Here is a 26,048-nt window from a genome sequence, read left to right on the forward strand (position 1 = left end):
CTTTACCACGTGATCAGCCATGTCCAATCACGACTGATCACAGTGCAAATAGGAAGAGCCGGTGATCGGCTTATCCTCACTCGCGTCTACCGGTGATCGGCTGCTCCTCTGACAGGGGGGGGGGTCTGTGCTGATCGATTATCAGCATAGCCCCCCCCAGGATGCCCACACTGGACCACCAGGGACGCCACCAGACCACCAGGGGATGCCCAGAACCAGGTATGCCCCCTAGACCACCAGGGATGCCAGCCAGTGCCCATAATGAATGCCAATCAGTGCCCATAATGGATGCCAATCAGTGCCCACAATGGGCATCACTGATTGGCATGCATTATTGTTTGGCACTGATTGGCATCCATCCCTACAATACTTTAAATTACAATTCCGCCTATCAGTGCCCATCCATGCCGCCTATCAGTGCCCATCCTAGCTGCCTAGCCAAGCCCATCCATGCCACCTATCCATGCTGCCCATCCATGCCAATCCGTGCCACCTATCCATGACAATCCGTGCCACCTATCAGTGCCTATTTGTGCCACCTATCAATGTCTGTGTGGCATATCAGTGCCACCTATCAGTGCCGCCTATCAGTGCCACCTCATCGGTGCCCATCAGTGCTGCCTTATCAGTGCCCGTCACTGCAGCCCCGTCAGTGCCCATCAGTGAAGGAGAAAATGTACTTATTTACAAAGTTTTGTAACTGAAACAAAAAAACATGTTTTTTTTTCAAGATTTTCGGTCTTTTTTTATTTGTTTAGCAGAAAATAAAAATCCAAGAGGCGATCAAATACCACCAAAAGAAAGTTCTATTTGTGGGAACAAAATGATAAAAATGTAGTTTGGGTACAATGTAGCATGACCGTGCAATTGTCATTCAAAGTGCGACAGCGCTGAAAGCTCAAAATTGTTCTGGGCAGGAAGGTGTATAAGTGCCCAGTATTGAAGTGGTTAAAATTCTCCTTTAAGGGGTGTGACAGAGAGGCGTGTTCTATGCCTACACACTTTTGCTAATAGGTGTCCCCCGCGGTGGTGGCTTTGGATGTAACATGTGACTTCTGATTTGAAGATTGAAATTATGTACAAAAAAGGCACTCTGATGTGATGGAGGCAATCTCTGATGTGATGGGATGAACTCTAATCTGATGGGGGGCTTCCATTTTGATAAGGGACATATGACATGATGGGGCACTTCTGATATAAGGGGGGACTTATGTTGTTATTGGGGACCTCTGATGTGATGGGATGCTTCTGATGCGACAGGTGACCTCTAATGTGAAATTGGGGCTTATGTGCAAAAGAAAGCTCCCTATTTTGGTTGGGGTGACCTCTGATGTGATGAGGACACTGATGTGATGGGGAGATGTCTCATGTGATGGGGAAACCTCTGATGTTTTGGGGGCTTCTCATGTAAAAAGCAGCTTATGTTCAAACAGTGCATACGAAAGCACTCTGATGTCATGAGGCAACCTCAGATGTAATGGAGAGGACACTGATATGATGGGGGACCTCTAGTGTGATGCAGAACTTCTGATGTGATGGGGGAGACCTTTGATGTGATGGGAGCTTCTGATGTGATGTACTGTGACGGGGGCTTCTGATGTGACAGGAGACCTCTGATGTGAAGGTTGGGCTTCTAATGTGATGGAAGGAATTATTGTCTATAGAAAAATTGAAAAGTTTGCACCCTACAAGCCATAGACTTTGAAGAAACATGCACTTTGACAACACTTCTTGTCACACCCCTTCTTGGCCATGTCCACAGGGGGCACTGTGGGAACCGCCTTAACCCCCCCCACCTATACTGCCAGTACCAGCACAGCACCCCCCCAAAAATTGTCGGGAACCACCCATTAAAAGGGACCAGACTATTCAGCACCCCATGTCCTGTGGGGTCGTGACTAAACCTTAAAGAGACACCCCTCTTACACGCAATTTTGTAAAGAAGACATACAGATACTCCTTGTTTAACGACTTACCCGTTTAATGACTCCCCGGACTTACGACCGACTCTGCCCACTCTAACGTTGCCTATATACATCATTGTATTGTATAGTACAGAATTTTCAATTTTGCTCTGTACTTATGAAAATTAAAACTATGTTATTGAGCTGCAGTTTAGTATTTAGACCTTTTTATTACAATACAGTACGGTAGTTAAAAATGCTTAAAATGAGTGCGCATGCGCGGCGCCCTGTGATGGACGCTTGAACACAGGGCTCCGCACCGCCCCAGCCAGCCCGCACACTTAGCGGCCGAACACCGCAGTAGATCGGGACCAAATTACCTGCGGAGGTGCCCGCTGACACGGGGGCACTTTTAATGTACGGGGGGGCCGTCAGAAGAAGTTTAAACTCCCGTTTTGAGGGAATCCCGGGAGCGGCCGAAAAATCCAAGATGGCGGAGGAGCGGCCGCCTCACGAGGCTCACACAGGCTCCTCAGGCTCATCTCCCTGGCGTGACAGACTGCATGAGGAGGTATGCGGAGAGGGTCTCTCACACTTATCCCAGGGAGGGCCTTTATCCCCTGCTACCACTGTCTCCCTGCTTAATCAGACGCTGGAGGAAATTCAGGGGCTTTCCCCTGGAGGGGAACACACAGGCAGGATTCAGAATACTTTATCTTACAAGGAGGCAGCCCTGCTCATCCCTCAGCCATCCCAGTCTCCTCAGGCACAGGACATGTCAGTGCTCTTTTCTAAATTTGCTGAAATGCTTGACAGAGGGCTAGCACAGACTGCATCTGTAATCACTTCTGATATCAAAGCTGATCTTCATATGCTGGGGAACCGAATTGAACATATTGAACTCAAATTGGACGCCACAGTTGACCGGGTGAACCAGAATACTGATCGATTTCAAGAATTACATGAGCAACTCGAAGGGGCGTACGCCAAAATTGATGATTTGGAAAATAGATCGCGCAGACTGAACTTTCGCGTCAGAGGACTACCTGAGTCCGTCACTGATGTGCATGAAGCAGTGCATTTTCTTATCAAGTCCCTTATACCTGACATAAGATCACACAGATTGGAATTAGACCGTGCACATAGAGCTCTGGGCCCTCCCCGCAAGGATGGACTCCCGCGCGATATTGTAGTCAAACCGCACTACTTCAGCGTTAAGGAAGAGGTTATGAAGAGGGCCCGGTCTTCGCCTCAAATTCAGTTAATGGGTCATCAAATACAAATTTACGCAGATATCTCTCCCTCCACCATTCAAAAGCGGCGTTCCCTCACGCCTTTGCTAACGATCCTGACGCAGAAGAATATCAAATACTGGTGGATGTTCCCGTTTGGTCTGAAATTTAACTTTAATGGTAAACCTTATCGCTTCTCTTCACTGCAGGACGGGGAACATTTGCTACGAAAGCTGGGTCTTATTCCCACGGATCCTCCTTCACCCATGCAGACCTCCTCTTCTGGGATGTCCAAGCGACCACCACCATCTAGCCCACTCACCTCCCTCTGGGTCTCGCCCAAGCACAAGAAAGCAAAGGATGGACTTCCTACATGATTTTGAGACTCTCCTCTACCGGGTTCCTGTTTTCGTCATACGATTTTTTGGGCAGAGTTCACTCTGACCATGGGCCTCAGGGCCAGTTGAAAACTTTTTGAAAATTTTTTATTTATTTTTTTTTTTTTTTTTTTTTTTTTTTGGGGTTTTTGCCCATTGGACATTATTACACCTTAGTGCAGGCCTTATCTCAGGCCTTTAATTTGCATTATTTGGTCTTTAATATTTAAAAAGTTGATTATTGGTGTTCGGTTTTTCTCTATTTTAATGCTTGCTTATTCATTGGTGTTGTGGGGGTTGGGGCATACCTCCTGCGCACTCACTCTATCCTGGGTGAGAGATTCCCTAGTGGAGTGTTCTTACCTAGGATGGGACATTCCTCCTTTGGGGGGACTATGTGGTTGGTGGCTTCGGGCGGAGGGATTCTGTCCTCTCCTCCGTCTCGGATCCACTGTTTTTCTTTTATTTTTATCTCTTCTTTTTATTCTCTCTCTCTTTACCCCTTCTCTTCTTCCCTTTTTGCAGCTCTAGAAATGGACCCCCTCACCTGTGACACGCGAAATGACGCTTGGTGGATCTCATGGATTCTCTGGAACTCGCATCTGGCATATAGCGCGAAGGTAGGCTTACAGAGATTTCCTGCCTTCGGTACCTCTCTGCTCCATGGCTAATCCCCCCAGTAATAGCACTTCACTACGCCTAGCTTCTCATAACGCCCAAGGCCTTAATTCCCCGGTCAAACGTAAAAAAAATTTCCAACAATATTACGGCCAAAAAATTGATATCTTATTCCTTCAAGAAACACACTTCCCTAAATCATACCAACCATCTTTCATTCATGCCAAATTTCCCAAATTTTTCTTAGCCAACGCTGACAATAAAACGAAAGGGGTGGGTATTTTCTTTGCACGTGGGGTTCAGTTTTCGGAAGTCTCCATTTTTAGAGACCCTGGAGGCAGATTCCTACTTGTTAAGGTTCTCATAGATGATCAAATTTGTTCTCTTATTTCCTACTATGCACCGAATAAAGGACAAGCGAAATTTTTTCAATCCATGTTCAATACCCTAGCCCCAATAACAGAAGGTATTGTCATTTATGGTGGGGACTCTAACCTTGCGTTCGACTGTGGTGTTGACAAATCACGTCCCCCAGGAAAGGACAGGGTCCGCCGACCAAGCAGAGTCTGAAAGTTGCTAGACAACTGTTTCATTATGGTCTAGTCGATATATGGAGGGAACTTAATCCTAGAACTCGGGACTATACTCATTATTCTAGTCCTCACCAAACCTTCGCTAGAATTGATCACTTTTTTGTCCTCCAACAACATATTCCGCTGGTTCAAAGGGCAATTATTAAAGACTCTGCTTTGTCGGATCACTCCGCAGTTCTTCTCTCTCTCCAGGGTGGCTCACTCCCGCGATCGGGATTTCATTGGCGACTGAATGCTTCCATACTTAGTAACCCGGTTCATGTGACTGAGATAGAGAAACACATACAGGATTATTTCCACCTCAATGATGTGGACGACATCTCCCCTTCGTCGCTCTGGGCGGCTCATAAGGCCACCATTAGGGGTACCTTTATTCAAATCTCCTCTAGACTTCGCAAGGCTCGCAAATTAGACATAGATAGGCTTGAGAGGGAATTCTCCTCCTTAAGCAAATTAAATAAAGTTCATCCCTCTAAACTCACTGCTGACCAGCTTAATGCTACCCGCACCAATCTAAACCTTGCACTAACAGCTGTAGCGGAAAAAGATCTCAGATGGGAAGGGGGACGCTTCTATCATCAAAGTAACAGATTAGGCACATTACTTGCTAAAAGACTAACCCCCAAAACCAGACTGTTTTCTCTTCCCAAGATAAGATTGAAAGACGGGTCTCCCTCTCAGAATCCCCGTAAAATTTTGGCCGCTTTCCACGACTTTTATCTCTCTCTTTACGGTAGCAAGGTTGACTGCTCATCTCCTGGTGATGTCCATTCTTTTCTACAATCGATACAAATACCTAATTTAAAAGGTCGCCATAGGGATGAAATGGATGCGCCAAATTCGGCTGAGGAAATAGAAGGGGTCATCAAAAATCTAAAGACCAACTCCGCTCCTGGGCCGGATGGGTTCTCTGTTCATTACTATAAACACTTTTCTCAGGTCTTAGCCCCTTACTTAGCACGCTTCTTTAATCACCTCCGGTCTGGTTCTTCCCTGGATAAAGCCCTGAACTCAGCTTTCGTTACGGTCATACCTAAACCGGGAAAAGATCCCAGTTGTGTTGCTAATTATAGACCGATATCCTTGATAAATAATGATCTTAAAATCCTAACGAAACTCCTAGCTAATCGACTCTCTAACTTCATCAGTCTTTATATTCACGCTGACCAAGTGGGCTTTATCCCGGGAAGACAGGGACCGGATCAGATTAGGAGGGCAGTGGACGTAATTTCGCTCCTGGGTTCGAAGTGGGATGGGGGACCCCCCCAACAGGGTTGTCTCCTTTCTCTTGATCTTATGAAAGCGTTTGACTCGGTTTCCTGGTCTTTCCTGTTTTCTACCCTGGAAAGATGGGGATTTGGTAAGTCATTTATGAATATCATTCACGCTCTCTACTCAAACCCAGAAGCCCAAATTAAGATGCAGGGTTACTATTCCAGCCCTTTCCCGATTCTCAGGGGCACGAGACAAGGATGCCCCTTATCGCCCCTGCTCTTTGCCATGATCATTGAGACTCTGGCAGTAGCGATTAGAGCGAACCCAGACATTACAGGTGTACGGTGTGGCCCTCAAACTCTTAAATGTGCCTTGTTTGCGGATGACGTTCTGCTTTTTATTACTCATCCTACCACATCGCTCCCAGTTCTCTGCAGACTTCTCAATGATTTTGGTGAACTCTCGGGCCTTAAGGTCAATTATGCGAAATCCTCTGCACTTAACATTAACCTTCCATTATCACTTGTCTCCCGACTAAAATCTAGCTTCAAGTTCACATGGTCAGACTCTTCCCTCCCTTACTTAGGAATACACCTGACGGCCTCCATTGACAGATTATACAATGCTAACTTTCCCTCGACTTTTCGCAAATTGGAGGAAGATCTCGTCTTTTGGGACTCACTTAAATTATCTTGGTTAGGTAGGGTGAATTCAGTTAAAATGACTCTTCTCCCACGTATCCTGTATCTTTTTCGGTCTCTACCTATCCTGGTACCTAAGGATCGTATCCGTATCTTTCAGGCCAGAATTATGAAATTTATTTGGGGATCCAAAAGCCACAGACTATCGAAGGAAACTATGTTCCGTATGAAAAATCAAGGGGGTCTTGGAGTCCCCAACATTCTCTGGTATTATAAGGCGGCACAACTCTCCCAATTATCTACGGTTTATTTAAAAATCGCTCACCCGGATTGGGTAAATATGGAAAGACAGGCAGTTCCCAACTTTACACTTGACTATCTTCTTTGGTGTGCACCTAAGATCAGACCAGCCATACTAGCACCTACACTCTCACACTCAATTGCTCTCTGGGACTCCATGAAAGCAAATCCACATATTACCTCCAACTGGAAGCCCCTCTCTCACGTTTTTAGGAACCCTCTATTTCCTCCGGGCCAGGACATTAAGGCATTTCGTTGGTGGCTCGATAAGGGCATTTATAGGATTGGCCACCTAGTCTCCCCCTCAGGTCCTTTTTCTCTAAGTCATTGTCTGAGGAAACTGCACATGCCAGTCTCGGAAAAATTCAGATTCCAACAAATCTCTCATTTCCTCAAATCTCTAGGATTGTCCTCGGGCTCTCCTCTCTCAATTACTGAATATGAACTTTGGGGTGGCCAGGCCATGGAGCAGAGAGGGGGGATTTCTGTGATTTATCGTGCGCTTGCCCAAACAGAATCTAAAACGCTTTTTATGCGGGAATGGGAAAATGATCTCCAGCAGCAATGGTCTTTAGGCGATTGGCACATGGCAACTCGTGCGGCAGCTAAAGGCTTACTCAATACAACTCTTATTGAAGCTAACTTAAAGGTTCTTATGAGGTGGTATATGGTTCCTCTGAGACTAGCCAAAATATACCCACACACTTCTCCCCTCTGTTTCCGCGAATGTGGTCACATTGGCTGGATGATACACATTTGGTGGGAGTGCCCCAAAATTAGAAATCTATGGAATAAGGTATTCCATATTATCCGGAAGATCACAACCTTGCCTATCCACAAAACGCCTCAAATAGCCCTTCTAAATTTCCCTCTACAGGGTGTTCCAAAATTAACACAACATCTCATTAGATTTATTCTCATTGGTACCAAACTTACCATTGCCAGGGCCTGGAAGCAGCCCACTGTTTCCTTGGGATTGGTAAAAAGGAAAATATCATGGATCATGGTTCAAGAAAAGATAGTGAGCATCTTCCTTGACAAGGTAGATAAACACTCAGCGACATGGGATCCGTGGATCAGATACACCACCAAATGTCTTCATTCTCCTGAGCAACGTTCGTGAGCCAGGTGAGAGCGGTCCATTTCGATAGTTTCTTCTATCTCAACTGTTCCTTACTATCTCTACTTTTCCTTTTCCTCTCTATTCTTCTTTTCTTTCTCTTTACTGTTTTTCTATATCTAGTGCTCTCTTTGCTACCGTATCTAGGTTCAACATTGGGTTTCTATACTCTATAAGAGTACAACATTACCATGCTAAATGTGTTACATGACTTTCTCAGGGCAATTGCCTTTCTAACAGTTCTTTAATTATCTGATACGAGTTATTTTCACTCGCTTAGGCAAAGGGTTTTTTTTTTTGTTTTTTTCCTACCTAGACCAGTTGATAGGTTATTTGCAGGCTTATTGTATTCTTTTTTCTTTGTTTTTTTTTTGGGTCTGAACCTTCAGGTGTCCGACACAGTGTGATCCCATTTGGGGTGTCGGACACGAGTGGTCTTCCACTACTGTTTAGCTGTTAGTATTATGGGTTCTTAATCCCAAGTGTTGCTATGTACCCCTGCAGATATCTCTCGTGATACTCTTTGTATACCAGTTTGTATGCCTACCTTAGTCATCTCAACTATACTAGACTTGATTTAGCAAACCTTATGCTTTGCTCTCTATCTATGTGAAACTCATTGTTGTCAGCTATCACTTTGAGCACAGATCTGCTGTTGTTATGTATTTCATTGTTATTTCAATAAAAATCTATTGAAAGTAAAATGCTTAAAATGTTGATTTCTTGTGATTCCTCGTTTAACAACCAATTCGTTTAACGGCCTGCTGGAACGGAACCCGGTCATTAAGTGAGGAGTACCTCTAAAAGCTGACCTCCCCTCAGATCAAGAACCTGCCAGAGAGTGAAAGAAAATCTTCCCCTCTTGTGTTCTGTTCGTGTAACGTATTGTAAGGATCTGCTACCCTTTAGTGTCTGTGTTTATAAAAAGCTTACATTACATGGACTTTGTCTTTTTTTCAATCTAACTGTGTAACTAAGTCCATCTAGTTCAACCTATAAAATAGGAAAAAACATTTTTCCCTATTAATTACCACATGGTTTGTTGGTTACAGACGGGTACTTCCTGTCCCTGATAATTGGGTCAGAAATCCTGATTGGAGGACCGTGATGTTATATAAAGGGGAGTTTCTAGGAAGTAGATGCACAGTACTGAGCCTCACGACCTTACACACACAGGAAATACTGTTCTTGTATTTCACCCAGACCAGAAGCAGAGGCTATCAGACAAGTATTCCTATGTTCTAACAGTTTAACTGCAGCTGTCCAGTATGTTTCTGAATCCTTGTGACAGACACATATCTGTCCTATTGTTATTATATGAAATGCACAGTGCTAGATAGCTAGGTATATGCTATTATGTGTGTGTAGTGGTCACCTTCCAGTATATTAGTAGGCGAATATGCTCATTGCAATAGGGTATATATGCAGCTCCTCTTATTTTAGTTAATCCTGTGCCTTCTGGTCTGGGATTTTACAGCTAGTTTTGCATAGTGGACAATAACCAGCAACGGTCACTTCTGGTAGTTAGAGGTCTGTTTGCATTACAGATTAGAAACTACTCGGGTATAAACGGCAGAGTGGGTAGGCAAACTCTGAGTTTCAATGCCACACCACAGTTTCTGCTGTTGAGAAGCTGTGTTCCAGACCGGTTGGACAACGATTGGAGAAACTGCTGATCTTGTCTTCAGGTCTTAGACACCAAGATGAATGCCACATCACAATCATCCTCAAGGGCCCCTGCAATTGAACTTTGCTGCAACATTCATATGGAGGTATCTCTGCTAATAACTATATATACCCGGGTATATGTACACAATTCCAACAGGACTCTTGTTGGGCCCTTTGCTGACAATACTTGTTTGCACATTGGACATGTGTACTTTTATAAAACTTTTCTTATAAAGCTTCAGTGGTGGCCCGTGCACTGAGGGCGCACGGGCGCCCCCCCCCTTCACTGCTGCCACCTCCCTATCCATGCGCCAGACCTCTTTCAGGAAGCTGGACACATGGATTATTATGGTGGGGGTGGGAAGGTTTTTTTTTTTTTTTTAGGCAGGTGATTAGAGCCAGAGGCTTTAATCAGCTTCAAAAAAGGTTAGGCAGAGAGTGCGCCCTGATCCCACCCAATTATATGACCATAGCAAATTAATTTTCACTCATCTTCACACTACAGTGCCTCCTCTGCAATTTAGGAGGCAGGTTGGTGGGACCTGTTTCCCAATTGGCCAAAGGGCCAGAGAAACCTATTGGATGCCTAGTGGCGCTTTGGCAAGCAGAGGAATCGTGAGGGGAGTGGGCACTTCCGCCACTGCCGCTGCCCAAATGTGGAGGAGAGAAGGAGAGTGGTCAGAGACACAAAGGATGCGAGTCTTCAGGTAAGTGCCAGACCTCACATGGGGGTGGGGGGTCTAGAGCTGCGAGCCCTGAGGGGGGTGTGCAAGTGCCAGAAGGTGCGAGGGGGGGTGTGTGTTTATTGCCAGGGTAAGTGGTTTAATTTGACGGGCACATGTGGCTGCATTTGATGGGCACAAATGGCTGCATATGATGGGCACAAGTGGCTGCATTTGACGGGTACATGCATGGCTGCATATGATGGACACAAGTAGCTGCATATGACATGCACAAGTCGCTGCATATGATGGGGCATAAGTGTCTGCATATGATGGGCACAATGGCTGCATTTGATGGGCACAGTGAGGCTAAAATTGATGGGCACAGTGAGGCTGCAATTGATGGGGGAGGGTTCAGTATTTATTTTTCAGTTTGTTTGCACCCCCCAAAGATTTTGGATGCCTAGTGGTGCTTTGGCAAGCGGAGGAGGAAGTGTGAAAGGAGAGGGCACTTCTACCACTGCTGCCCGAGTGTGGACGGAGACACAGAGGATGCGAGTCTTCAGGTAAGTGCCGGACCTCCCATGGGGGAGGGGGGTCTAGAGCTGCGAGCCCTGAGGGGGTGTGCAAATGGCAGCAGCTGCAAGGGGGGGGTGTGTGTTTATTGCCAGGGTAAGTGGCTGCATATGATGGGCACAAATGGCTGTATATGATGGGCACAAGTGGCTGCATATAATGGGGCACAAGTGGCTGCATATGATGGGCACAGTGGCAGCATTTGATGGGCACAGTGAGGCTAAATTTGATGGGCACAGTAAGGATGCAATTGATGGGAGGGGGGTTCAGTATTTTTCAGTTTGTTTGCACCCCCCAAAAATTTTGAGCACCAGCTGTCACTGTAAAGCTTGTGTTATTTTCATACTGGTGTGTATCTATAGACGTATGGTTAATATTATGTGCTGGTTGCAGTAGTTTCTTTGCTCCTATACCCGTATTTATCTGCAAATAACATGCACAGGTGTATAACACACACATTCATTTTAAGAGGGAAGTTCCAGGAAAAAAATTACATTTTAAATAAGGCAGCTAAAATTGAGGTATTGGCGTATAGCACACACCAGCTATTTGCACCTGATTTTCATGGTGAAAAAGTGAGTGTTATACGCCAATAAATACAGTACTTTGATTAGATTACCGATTCATTTCCCAGGAAGGGAATCTCCTATGCTCAAGTTCTGATCTGCGTAGAGGCACTGCCAATTTTATTTTCAAACCCACTCTGGTCCTCCTATTTACCTACAGGTTTAGCGCAATATCCTGTTTGGGGAGGGTCAATTCTCAACCCACCCCCCCCCCCAAAAAAAAGAGGGCTACAGTATCATGTGATCACCTATATAGTTCAATGGCAATCATGCTTACCCTGTGGCTTCACTACATAGTCACTAATCCTGCGTGAGCATGCAGTCAGTAAAGTCAGAATTCTGAAGTCCTGACCTGCGTTCTTTTTCCAGGTTACAGACTCACTAAGGAGAAAAGCTAAATGAATAGTATGACAGCCAATGAGATAATAAAAAAGAAAAAAAAAAAGGCAACAGCAGCTCTCAAATTTCATGACATGCTTACTTTAACTTCAATGATATACTTTGACTATGGCTATAGTAGGTTTTTATCCACATGAATTAATTTCAAAATTCCTCAGTTGGCTCTGGAAATTCAATTGCCTAGCTAAGAAGCATATATCATGTTCCACCTTATATATCAACACAACATCAAATAGTCCTTGGACTGCAATAGACTTGACACCCCTTATTTTAAAAACGTGAGATATTTTATTTACAAAAGTATGCTATAATGTGTTTGTCTCCAAATTATCACTAAAATGATCGGCCTGTTACAATAGTACATTGGCAGATGTTTTAAATATATGGCAATGAAAGTGAGGCAGATGCAGATGTTTAAGTTGTTTTGTTGGAAGACAAAGAAAATGACAAGTATACATAGAGTGTGCGCTCTAGGAGTATCACTTAATTCAATGAATTCTTTCCATGTGCCATCATCAGTACTCTTTGTAACACATCTGGAAAGTATGATACATCTGATACGTAACTATTTTCTCCATTCATTGCAGGGGAAGTTCAAATCCTTAACAAGGATGTGTGAGAATGTTTCCATTAAATCTTACCCTATAGAGGAAACTCTTCTGGGATTTCTAAAGAAAAGAACTGGAACAAAAATACCGTCAGCAAAATAATGTATTTTAAATGGTTAAGTCATACTATAGGCTTATTATTAAGGCAGATACATAAAATAGTAAAGGTGGTCAAAGTGCAGTAACCCATAGCAACTAATCAGAACTAGACACTTTCCACATTATCACTTTTAGATTGTAAGCTCTCGCAGGCAGGGCTCTCTGAAACCTATTGCACTGCGCAAACTGTTATAAATCCTATCCTGATGATATTAATAATATTATTAATACTAATACCTGCTCTTTATCAATAAAATTAATAATTGCTCTTTGCATATGGCACAAACCAAAAAAGTGCTGTTTAACCACTTCAATACTGGGTACTTTCTCCCTTTCCTGCCCGACTAATTTTCAGGTTTCAGCGCTGTCGCATTTTGAATGACAATTGCGCGGTCATTCTGCGTTGTACCCAAACAAAATTTTTATCATTTTATTCCCACAAATAGAGCTTTATTTTTCTGGTATTTGACCACTGTTTTTTTCTTTTCTTTTGCTAAACAAATAAAAAAAGCCAAATTTTTTTCTTTTTATTAGTTTTTCTTTGTTTTTGTTATAAAATTTTGTAAATAAATATTTTTTTCTCCTTTACAGATAAGGAAGCACTGACGGGCACTGATAAGGCGGCACTGATGGGCACTGGTGAGGTGGCACTGATGGGCACTGATGATGAGGCACTAATATGCAGCACTGATGGACACTGATAGGCGGCACTGATAGCTGCCACTGATATGCAGCACTGATGGGCGTTGATAGGTGGTACTGATGGGCACTGATAGGTGGCACAGATGGGTGGCACTGATAGATGGCTCTGATAGGCAGCACTGATGAGGAGGCTCTGGCAGGCTTTACTGCTGGGCACTAATTGACATCTAGAATGGGAACTGGCTGGCACCTTTAAAGTTAATACCTGGTGGTCCTGGATGGCATCCCTGGCGGCCCTGGGTGGGCATCCATGGTCAGCATCCCTGGTTCCCATGGGTGGCATCCCTGGTGTTCCTGGGTGGGCATCCTAGTAATCAATCAGCACAGACCCTCCACCCTGTCAGGAGAACAGCCAATAGTGGCAGTGGCATTTGATAGTGGCAGGGATGTAGTGGATGCCAGTAAGATTATGCCCTTCAAAATGTGGCTGTGTAGGTGCTAAAGCCAGGTATTCAGCGGAGCTCTGATGCTATGCTGCCATTTGCAAAGCCGGCCGACTCCACCCATTCAGTGTTTTTTTTCAATTTAAATATAAAGGTCTATAACATATAAACATATAAAGTGAACAGCTCACAAATAATATTATATAAACTACGCTAATCACATACTATAGTTCATTTACACACAATTTAGTGCCGGAGCTACTGCCAAAACTCTCAACGCTGCAAATCAAACACATAGCGCAATCCACTAAAAATAAAGTCCACAATATATCAGTTCATCGGTGCACTACTAGTTATAACCTATCCACACCATGCAGTGATGTGCTCCACTAGAGCAGATTTGCCACTCACCTTATTATTAGACCTATATTTGCAAACAGGTCTAATAGCACTTTATGCTGTCCCAGCAGGTCACTGCAACAGGCACCAGTGTTCTCTGAAGGCTTTCCTCAATATCTACCAATCACCAGCCATATATAAAAGAAACAGACTTCCATAGCATAATACAGTTTCATTAAACCATTTATTAAATGTAAAAAACACACTATTTAGGTTAGCCTCAAAAATAAGTGTTAGAGCGCTTTGTTTCAATGCAGGCAGCGTCTGTATGCCAGTGTTACTAAACTTCTGGTCTTGGCCATGACTGAAAGTGATGCCACCTGGCTCCTCCCAATGCATTACGTGACTTCCTCAGGGACGACTTCAGGTGGTGTTGTTAATGTTTATGCTGATTTGGACAGCAAATGCCATTCTACACTTTGTCTTTGTTGCTAATTATCCTGCATACTAAAGTTTATTATTACCATTATTATTCATTCTACCCTTTAACTCTGCATGCCTGTTACTAACTTTGTTTGACAATGATATATTGTTTTTTTTTTTTCTAATTGATTTTATCTAATTAAAGGCCAGCAACAGAGGACCCATCTTAACCCATGGCTCCTTCAAGGGTAGTGCTGTTTGCTTATCCCTAGCTTTAAGCAAACTAAATGTCATTAATGCCTCGTACACACGATCAAACAATCCGGTGGAAAAGTCCGGCAGACTAATCCCCCCGTGTGTGGGCTCCGGCGCACTTTTTTTACCCAAAAGTCTGGCGGACTGAGAAAGTATTTTTGCACTCCAATCTGTCCGCCGGACTCGCATTCTGGCCGTGTGTGTGCAAGTCCGCTGTACTTTTGAAATGAACAGACTTTTCCCGTCCAGAGAAAAGTCCGCTCATTTTGAGCCTGTCTCCAGGTAGCCGGGGTCAGCGAAGGAGGCGTCACTGGCCCCGTCACCTGGTATGAACTTAAAGGGGAACCCCCTATGCCGAAAAATCGGTGTGGGGGTCCCCCCTAGGTCCATATCAGACCCTTATTCGAGCACGCTACCCGGCTGGCCAGGAAAGGTTGTGGACGAGCGAGCGCCCCCCACCCCAAAGCACCTTATCCCCATGTTGATGAGGACAAGGGCCTCTTCCCGACAACCCTGGCCATTGGTTGTCGGGGTCTGTGGGACAATGTACCCCTACCCATTTACCTGTAAAAAAAAGTACAAAAAAAACACAACACACAAGGGTTAAAATAGTTTATTGCACAGCTCCGGGGGTCTTCTGTCCGTCTTCAGGGGTCTTCTCGTCGGACTCCTCCGCTATCTTCTGCTAGCTCTTTTGCTAGCGGAGGAGCCCGGCTTTCTTCTTCACCGCCGCCCTCTTCTTCCGACTTCGGGGATCTTGTCCCCCTCTTCGGTTCTTCTTGCCAGGCCACCGCGCCTTCTTCTAGCTCTTTTACAAGCCGTGGCCCGGTCTTCAGTCGCCGCTGTCGCGTCTTCTGTTCTTCTCTTCAGATGTTGCCTCGTCGCTGCCTCCGCTCACAACGACTTATATAGGGACATCGCCGGATAATGTATCAGCCCATTATGATGTCACAGTCCCAGCATCCTCTCGATTTTTCGGCGTAGGGGGTTCCCCTTTAAGTCCATACCAGGTGAGAGGGCCAGCGATGCCTCCTTCCTGCCCCCTGCTACCTGGAGACGCGCTCAAAATGAGCGGACTTTCCTCCATGTGTGTGGGCGAGTCCGTTCATTTCAAAAGTACGGCAGATAGTCCGGCGGACTTAGTACGCCGTATTAGTCCGCTGAAAAAGTGCCGTGTGTTGGCAAGTAGCTCATTCAGAAAGTCCGGCGGACAGTCCAGCGGGTAGTCCGCCAGACTAAGTCCGCCGGATAGTTGGCTACGTGTGTACGCGGCATATGTTAGTACTTAGGCTAGGTTCATACTTGTACAGGTCAGAAAAAAATGTATAATGGCATGTATTTCCGACCCGCAGACAAAAAGCAATGCTCTTTTGCAGATATGTGGGTATGCCATTATTGTTAATGGTACCTCAATGCATTGAAAAACGTGGCACATTTTCAGGTGTACAAAACCATATGCTTCCACAGCACCATGTGCTTTGTTTCGGATGCATTTAAAAAAAAAATGTGTAGGATTTTTGCACCATGTTTCCTGCAGGTACAAAAGCCAGTTCAAATGAATAAGGTGCAGTGCCCTCACAAACATGAATGTTAACCTATCCTTAGATCTACTTTAAATGCAAACACTTGTCACATGCTACTCTGCAGTCCAAGTACACCCATGGTTGCTAAAAGAAACTCCTGGAAAACAACTCCAGAGCTTTAAAGTGGTTGTAAACCCTTAAAAACCACTTTGACCTACAGGTAAGCCTAGATTAAGGCTTACCTGTAGGTCCAAGCAATATCTCCTAAACCTATATGGTTTAGGAGATATTTGCCCTAAAACGGGCACCGCTGTCTATGGCGCATGCGCCGTAGACAGCGGCGGGCAGCGCACTGAGCGCGGCATTTCCAAGAATGGAGCTGCCGCATGTGTCGACTCCCGTGCGCATGCGCGGGAGTGACGTCATCACGTCTTCGCCGAATGACAGCGGCGGAGCTGCGAGACCTCACCAACAAGATGGATGCGGCGGACTACAGGGGACAGCGGCGACTTCGCTGGCTCCTGTGTCAGGTAAGTGACACATAATGGGCTACTATGCGATGCATAGTAGTCCATTATGCTTTGCCTTTGCAGGGAATGAAAGAGGAAGTAAACTCATCAGGGTTTACTTCCTCTTTAATGGTGTAATTAAAATATTGGACACTTCAAACATACTACAGATATCAACAAAACATAATTTTCTATGAATCTAAATGGTAGTGAGATTTATTGAAATCCATGAATAGTTATGCCAGTTTTGCTGATCTATCTTTTCTTGTCTTTGTAGAGGCTGGCTGAATTTTATTTTTTACAGATGGTGGAATAGTAAGAATAGCATCTGTGCAGTGCAGGTGCCGATAAAGTAGTGATCTGGGAATTCTGCTTCATCGAGAGAGCTTGGGGGACAAGTCTGTATCAGAAAACAAGCAAGCAAAAATACGTTTATGAGAGAGCTGTTCTCTGCCTAATCCAGAAGTAACCAAGGGGCCAGGAAACTCTGCAAAAAAAGCTTACACGTGTGTTCTTACATGTGCGCGCACATTAACTAAAGAACAGGCTGCCTTGAGGGAATGATAACCACAAAATTAGTTGCAACTAATCCCTTAGGTTGAGTTCACACTGTTGCATTGCCTCACCAAATGCCACCAAAAATAGTACTATTTTTTTGGAACACAGCACACCACAATGCATGGTAGACCATTATGCAGGTCTGTTAGCACGATGTTTTGAGGTGTCATTAACCACTTCAGTACTGGGCACTTTCACCCCCTTTCTGCCCAGGCAAATTTTAAGCTTTCAGCGCTGTCACACTTTCAATGACAATTGCTTGGTCATGCAACACTGTACCCATATGACATTTTTATAATTTTTTTTACACAAATAGAGCTTTCTTTTGGTGGCATTTAACCACTTGCTTACTGGGCACCTAAAACCCCCTCCTGCCCAGCTTTTAGGGCTGTCACTCTTTGAATGACAATTGCACGGACATACAACACTGTACCCAAATTCATTTTTTATATTTTTTTTCCACAAATAGTGCTTTCTATTAGTGGTATTTGATCACCTCTTGGTTTTTTATATTTTGTTAAAAAAAATTAAAAAAGACCGAAATAAAAAAAAATAGAAAACCATTTTATATTTTGTTAATACATTTTGCAAGCAGGTAATTTTTCACCTTCATTGATGTACGCTGATGAGGCTACACTGATGGGCATTGATAGGCTGCACTGATGGACACCGATAGGCTGCATTGAGGGGCACTGATAAGGCAGCACTAATTGGCACTAATAGGCGGCACTGGTGCTCACTGATGGGCACCTAAACCCCCCTCCTGCCCAGCTTTTAGGGCTGTCACTCTTTGAATGACAATTGCATGGACATACAACACTGTACCCAAATTCATTTTTTATATATTTTTTCCCACAAATAGTGCTTTCTTTTGGTGGTATTTGATCACCTCTTGGTTTTTTATATTTTGTTGGACAAAATGGACACCGATAGGCTGCATTGAGGGGCACTGATAAGGCAGCACTAATGGGCACTAATAGGCGGCACTGGTGGGCACTGATGAGGTGGCATTGGTGGGCACTGGGAGGTGGCACTGATTGGCAGCCCTGAAGGGTATTGATAGGTGGCACTGAAGGGCAATAATAGGTTGCACTGATAGCTGGCACTGATGGGTGGCAGTGATGGGCACTGATGGGTGGCAGTGATGGGCACTGATCAGCGCTGGTAAGTGACACTGATAGGCAGCACTGCTAGGTGGCACTGATGAGGTACTGATTTGGCACCACTGGCAGGCATTGATAGGGGGCACTTGTGGGCATTGATATGTGGCACTGATTTCCGCCACTTTTATGTACTAGTGGGCACTGATTTGTGCTACTATAGGCACTGATTCGTGGCACTGTGGGCACTGGCAGGTGGTACTGGTGGGCACAGATGAGGCAACTTCTTTCCCTTTGGAACTGATATCCCTTCAACAGAAGGTGGTGATCGGCTTTTTGTTCTCACGCTGTCAGCATGAGAAGAAAAAAAAATGATTACCGATCTTCTGTTTACATCACGGGATCAGCTGTCACGGCTGACAGCTGATTACGTGGTAAGGGGCCGGGATCTCCCCCTTACTCCAATCTGTAATCACCCGAGTCTCATTGACTTGGTGATCACAGTGCATGCCCTGCAGGGGGCGTGCGGGGAGTGTGCAGCCATGATGTAGCCATCATTCGGCTATAGCGCGGATCTGAATGGGTTAATCACCACTGGGTTTTCATTGTTTTTTTTGGTGAAGATAACCCACATCAGTGTATATTATTAGTCTGTAGGAAAGTTGTAGTGTCCACAACCTATGGTATATACAGTATATCTGAAAATCGATCAATCCTGATGTGCTGACATGTTATCTCATTTCTTGAGGTCCAAAAACACCAAAGAGGGGGGGGGGGGGCTGGCTTACTGGCGCCAAAGGATGCTTAGTCTTACAACTTGTCAGCCAGGGGAGAGAATCCGAGCAACATAGGCCCGATCCTGACAGCAATCTGCAGCCATCCTCATCACTGATACTTAGGGCCAAAAAAGCTGACTACCTTCTTCTTCAAGGTGAAGGTCAGTTATAGTCAAGATGGCACCGGCCCAGCCGTGCCGCACGAGGCCTACACGGATCTCCAAGACAAGATCCAGGGGGACACAGACATATCAGCTCTCTCTCTAAATACCCTACACAGTCCCCTGGGGAATATCACAGGCATCCTAGTTAAGGCCAGCATTTATGGGCTGCCACCACCACAAGCACAAATAGAGGCCCAGGCTTTTAATCCCCTGCTTTCCAACCAGGCCCTGCATACATCCATGGCATCTTTCCCCACCACAGGCCAGCCAGTGATGGACACTACATTAAAGGACATGTTGCTGTCACTTCAGAAGTCCTTAATGACAGATCTCTCTTCATTGTTCACCAAAATATACACAATATACGCAATCTAGATGACAGAGTATCCTACATTGAAAATGGCATGGAGGAATGCACCATGACTGTAAATGACATAATTGACATATATGTGGAAGTAAAAGAAGAACGAGACTGGGTTCAGGCCAAACTGGCAGACTTAGAAGAGACCTCATCATTGATAGACTCCACAAAATTGCAAAACTGCCTCATCTTGCAGCATCAGTCCCTAGGGATGTTCTGATGAGGGTTAATTTCTTCTACATCAAGGAGAAGCTCCTCTCAGGTACTAGAACCAACTCACCACTTCCCATACCCTATGAGGGAATACAATTCTTTCCAAACCTCTCTAATTATACCCTTCAACTAAGTAGACAGCTCAACCCGATTACCAAGGGTCTTCACAATCACAAAATCCAATACAAGTGGTGCTACCCAGCAACATTGCTCATCAACTGTGCATCACACGTAATCAACAATCTCAAAAATGGTTTGCAACTACTACACATCTGGGATATCATCCAAGAAACTCCTACAGATGCCAATCCTGTCGCAACCAAGGGATAAAGCACACCACATAACAGATCTGGCACAGTTTCCAGATGGGCCATATTAAAGTAGCTCTCCCTAGCTACGATCTCACAAACCTACAGTTCTTCTAAATATTTGACTGATATTACCCCTTACCCCTTACCCCTTACGGTGGTTTTAGCTGAGTTCAGCTTCTTTTTTCCACTCCGACTAGTTCTAATTGGTGATACACTCGCATAACCGAAATGATCGATAAGTTCCAGTTATTGTTTTTAAGATTAACTTTGTTGCCCTTCTCGCAGCTCTAGTTCCAAGGCTAGCAAAAGACATCACAAGTTATCCAGCAAACTCAAAGCTCCTACTTTATCGCCATATTGACCAGTCAGAGCTACACACCACCTGATTCATTTCATCTAACTGTAAATTTTTAAGAACTCTTTTCACACCCAGCCTTCACTAAAGATGCCACTTAACATCCTATCACTTAATGCCAATGGATTAAATCATCCGGCCAGAAGGCATTCACCAAGGAAAACAGCCCAAGACCTACAACGTGACATCATCTGTGTCCAGGTGATGCATTTTTAGTATGGGCCACACTTTCATGCACAAATATATACTTCCCTCACATCTACAAAGCCTCTTACAAGCCAAAAGCAAGAGGTGTAATAGTGGCTGTGAAAGACACAGTTGACTTCCATATAAAACAAGAAATCTCAGACCCTAACGGCAGCTTCATCGTTGTTATCTGTACAATCAACAAGACTGAAGACATATCACTGAACATCTATGTCCCAAATGTTCACTAACTGAGATTTCTTTGCAAAGTCATGCGCAGAGTCCAACCAATACAACAGGGTCACCTAATCATATGTGGAGACTTTAACTTTGTATCTGATAGAAATATGGACACCACATCCATGGCAAAAAGAAGGGAATCTCCCCTGAAAAGCTTTCTTACCACCCATGATATATTTGAAGTATTGAGATCATTCATCATTGTCATCACGAATCCAAGAGAGATTATACGTATTTCTCCCCACATCACAAATAATATTCTTGAATAGATATGTTTCTTACAGATAAATGGTTACTACAAAAATTAAGCGCATCTGTAATCCACACCACAATGTGGTCGGACCATGCTCCTATCACAATATCTATAGTAGATTTAACGCAACAACAAAGCGCGCATCTCTGGCGTGCGAACAACTATATATTACAACACCCAAACTACACTCCAGAACTTTCAGCCCAACTAACCAAATTCTTTGAACAAAACACTGGCTAAGTGTCTGACTCCGGCATGGTGTGAAACTCGCACAAAGCTTATATTTTAGGTATATTGATGAAAATGAGTTTACACTGTAAAAAAAAAGAGGATGCAGCATCTTGACCCTCTTATGTCACAAATTGCTAATATGGAAAACCAAAATAAAGCTAATGCCGCGTACACACGTAGCAGACTATCCGGCAGGCTTAGTCTGGCGGACTTTCCGCCGGACTGTCCGCCGGATGTTCCGAACGAGCTACTTGCCCACACACGGTACTTTTTCAGTGGACTAATACGGCGTACTAAGTCCGCGGACTATTGAAATGAACGGACTCGCCCACACACGTGGAGGAAAGTCCGCTCATTTTGAGCGCGTCTCCAGGTAGCCGGGACCAGCGAAGGAGGCGTCGCTGGCCCCCGTCACCTGGTATGGACTTAAAAAGGAACCCCTATGCTGAAAAATCGGCGTGGGGGTCCCCCCTAGGTCCATATCAGACCCTTATCCGAGCACGCTACCCGGCCGGCCAGGAAAGGGGGTGGAGACGAGCGAGCGCCCCCCCTCCTGAGCCGTACCAGGCTGCGTGCCCTTCAACATGGAGGGTGCCTTGGGTCACCTGACCCCGCCCCCTCTGACGCTGGTGAGGGAAGCCAGGGATTCCCTAATGACGTATGGGTGACCCCGCCCCCTCTGAGGTAACGGAAACCTGCGTTACATCAGAGGGGGGCAGGGTCACCCATACGTCACTGGGGAACCCCATGGCTTTCCTCACCAGTGTCAGAGGGGGCGGGGTCAGGTGACGGGTGGCCCCGCCCTCCTAATATAAGAAACGTCAGTGCTGGGATCCCCGCAGTGTCTCCGCAGTGGAGACAGAAGACGGATGCATGTATGGACAGCGCTGGACTGAGAGATCCCCCGTCGCTAGATCAGATCAGCCATCGCTGGACCCCGGAGAGATGATCATCCGTCGCTGGATAGCAAGAGTGGATTAGCACCGCTGAAATCTTTTTTTTATTTCTTTTTATTTTTAATAAAGGATTTTTTTCAAAAGTGTGTTTGTCTTATTTAACCATTTTTACACTTTCTTTGTGAAATGGTAGGGGTACTTTTGTACCCCCTTACCATTTCAAACAGGGGGGGGATCTGGGGGTCCCCTTGTTAAAGGGGGCTTCCAGATTCTGATAAGCCCCCTGCCCACAGACCCCCACAACCACCACTCAGGGTTGTGTGGATGAGGCCCTTCTCCACATCAACATGGGGACATGGTGCTTTGAGAGGTCACAGACCCCCAAAGCATCCTCCTAATGTTGAGGGCATGTGGCCTGGTATAGTTCAGGAGGGGGGGCACTCTCTCGTCCCCCCTCTTTTCCTGCGGCCTGCCAGGTTGCGTGCTCGGATAAAGGGTCTGGTATGGATTTTTAGGGGGACCCCCACGTAAATTTTATTTTTATAATTTGATGCGGGATTCCCCTTAATATCCATACCAGACCTGAAGGGTCTGGTATGGATATTTAGGGGGACTCCACGTCAAATTTTTTTTTTTATTTGACACGGGGTTCCCCTTAATATACATACTAGACCTAAAGGGCCTGGTAATTGAATTTAGGGGAACCCCCACGCTTTTTTTTTATCAATGAATGAATTGTCGGCTAATACAGAGAACACTCATTTGTATTACGGGAGCCAACAATGGAAAGTGATTTTAAAAGACTTTTTTTCCTGCAGAAATAACACTTTGTGCAGGGACAGTTCTAATCATGGGAAACATGGGCCCCTTCACAGGCATACTATAGACACCCCCAGGTATGAATTTAAAGGAAAATTACACTTTTATTGTTTCACTTTAATCATTATTAAAATCACTGCTCCTGAAAAAACTGACGTTTTTAAAACTTTTTTTTTGCATTGATCCATGTCCCCTGGGGCAGGACCCGGGTCCCCAAACACTTTTTAGGACAGTAACTTGCATATTAGCCTTTACAATTAGCACTTTAGATTTCTCCCATAGACTTGTATAGGGTGTTTCGGCTTTTCGAATTTGCCGCAAACAGCCCAAATTGTTCACTGTTCGCTGAACAGGTGAACAGGCAATGTTCGAGTCGAACATGAGTTCGACTCGAACTCAAAGCTCATCCCTACCGCTCGCTGACTGGCTGCTTGAGTTTACAGCACACATTATAGCTCACTGTTTATTCTCTAGTGGTTACAGCACATGACTTCTGCCTGTTGATTGGCTGCTAGAGATTACTGCATCAATACTGCTCACTGATTGATTGCTAGAGGTAATTGCCATCTATAACACTCACTAATTGGATGCTAGAGGTTACTGCACATTATTACTGCTCACTGATTGGTTCCGATAGGTTCATGCATATCCTTACAACTCAATGATTGGTTGCAAGAGGTTAGTGCACCGCATTACTGCTCACTGATTGGTTGCTAAAGGTTACCGCACATCATCTCCTCACTGCCTGCACACCATGGACTGGGAAGGTGAGGGGACCCATCAATAGACCGAAAACTATTTGGACTCCTGGGATCAGTGGCAATGCTGGGGGGTTGATGGGATCAGTGGCAGTAGTGGGGGATGGGATTAGTTGAGAGGCAGTACACTGTGACAAATTCTGAATCATGTAGAGCAAAGCTGGAACTTTTTCGCAAGTATATAGTGGGGGATTCTACCAATGTAATAGGGAATTTACAATGACCATCAATGTGAGGGGGATTTACACTGACCATTAATGTGAGGGGGAATTTTCACTGACCACCATGTAATTGGGGATTTTACGCCACCCACTAATAGAAAAATTGGATATCTAAACTGACACCAATGTAATAAGAGCATTTACACCAACCACCAGTGTAAGGGGGAATATACAATGACCTCTGTGTAAGGGGGAATTTACACTGACAACCATTGTCGAGGAGATTTGTACTGACCACCAATGTAAAGTGACACTTCTACACTGACCACTAATATTAGGGGGGATTTACACTGATCAAGAATGTAAAGGGGGATTTACACTGACCACCAGTGTAAGGGCAATTCTGCACTTCCCACCAATGTAAAGGGAAATGTACGTTGATCACCAATGTTATCAAGAATTTACACTGAAAACCAATGTAATGGGGGATTTTACATCAACAGTTAATACATGCAGTCCCCAAGTTACGAACACAATAATGACTGTAGGTTTGTTTGTAAGTGGAATTTGTGTGTAAGTTGGAACACTGCTTGTAAGTGTAACTTCCGCCTGTGGAGGGATGTGGAATGTTCTGGCTTCCGCCAGTGCAGGCATGTGTGATAATCTGGGCACTTCTGGGGCTCTTCTGGCCATGCAGTACATGTAGTACTGCAGTGTTGGATGTGGTAAGGTAGCTGCTCTGAGGTATCCAGGACCAGCGTGGAACACAAGTGTAACATTCGTAAGTAGGAATCGCTCGTAACTGGGGGACTGCCTGTAAAGGGGGATTTCTACACTGGCAACCAATGTAAGGGGAATTTACATTCGCCACCAATTTAAAGGGGGCTTCTACATGGACCACCAATGTAAGGGAGGATTTGAAACTTACCACAAATGCAAGTTTGTATTTTTTTTAACGATTGCCAATATAAAGAGGAGTTTCTACACTGGCCACCAATGTAATGTGAATTTACACTGACCACTAATGAAATAGTAGAGCATTCACAGTAACCACCAATGTAAAGAGGTATTTTAACACTGGCCAGCAATGTAAAGGGGACCTTAACACTGGCCATTAGTGTGAATGAAATGATTGTACACCAAGCCCCAATGTAATGAGAAGATTTACACTGACCACCAATGTAACTGAGACATTTAGCCACATGTGTGTGTGTCGGGAATACATGCAACATCGCTTTCCTGACACCACAAAAACATGCTGCCCTTTAGCAGATACACAGAAGTGCCATTAATTGTTAATGACACCCTCATGCATCAGCTGAGATGTGCGGATTTACATGCACCAAAATTCAGGGTGCTGTGGCACCATGTTCTTTTGAATAAGGGTTCCACCTCCAATTTGCTAACCTTTGCAGAACAGGCTAAATGTTAGGCTTAACGACTATAATTATAGGCAGGACTTTCATGCAGGCTTCTTTACCTCTCCAGTGAGCAGCATTCAGCAGAAGTGATGGTAGATATGACATAACAGGGACATGATATACATATGAATGCTGCCTCTATTTACATATCACTGCAGCGGTCCGTGACTATTAACATATTAATGCCACCACTATTTACATATCAATGCTGGTTATTTCCATGTAAACACAGGGTCTGCAGGTGAGTTATCGATACATGGCAATAGGGCAGAGCTAGGCAGCAACAGAAGTTTACACTGAGATATCGGGACACAGCACAGTACTTAAACTTTAAGGGATAAGGGAATTAAAACTGGGATAGTATGAGGCAGCTGCTTTGGTCCCCACTACAATGATGGGGCCCAGGGCAGCTGCCCCTTTTGCACTGCCTTAAAAATGGTCCTGACAGCAGCACACCAACATGTTGATACTGCTTGAATAAAGTTTATTTATTTTTTAAAACCAATACCAAGTTCCACAACCTTTTTTCTTTT

The sequence above is a fragment of the Lithobates pipiens genome, unplaced genomic scaffold (assembly GCF_037356315.1).
Source record: "Lithobates pipiens isolate NorthernLeopardFrog02 unplaced genomic scaffold, aLitPip1_a1.2 Scaffold_13, whole genome shotgun sequence".
In the NCBI taxonomy this organism is placed as follows: Eukaryota; Metazoa; Chordata; class Amphibia; order Anura; family Ranidae; genus Lithobates; species Lithobates pipiens.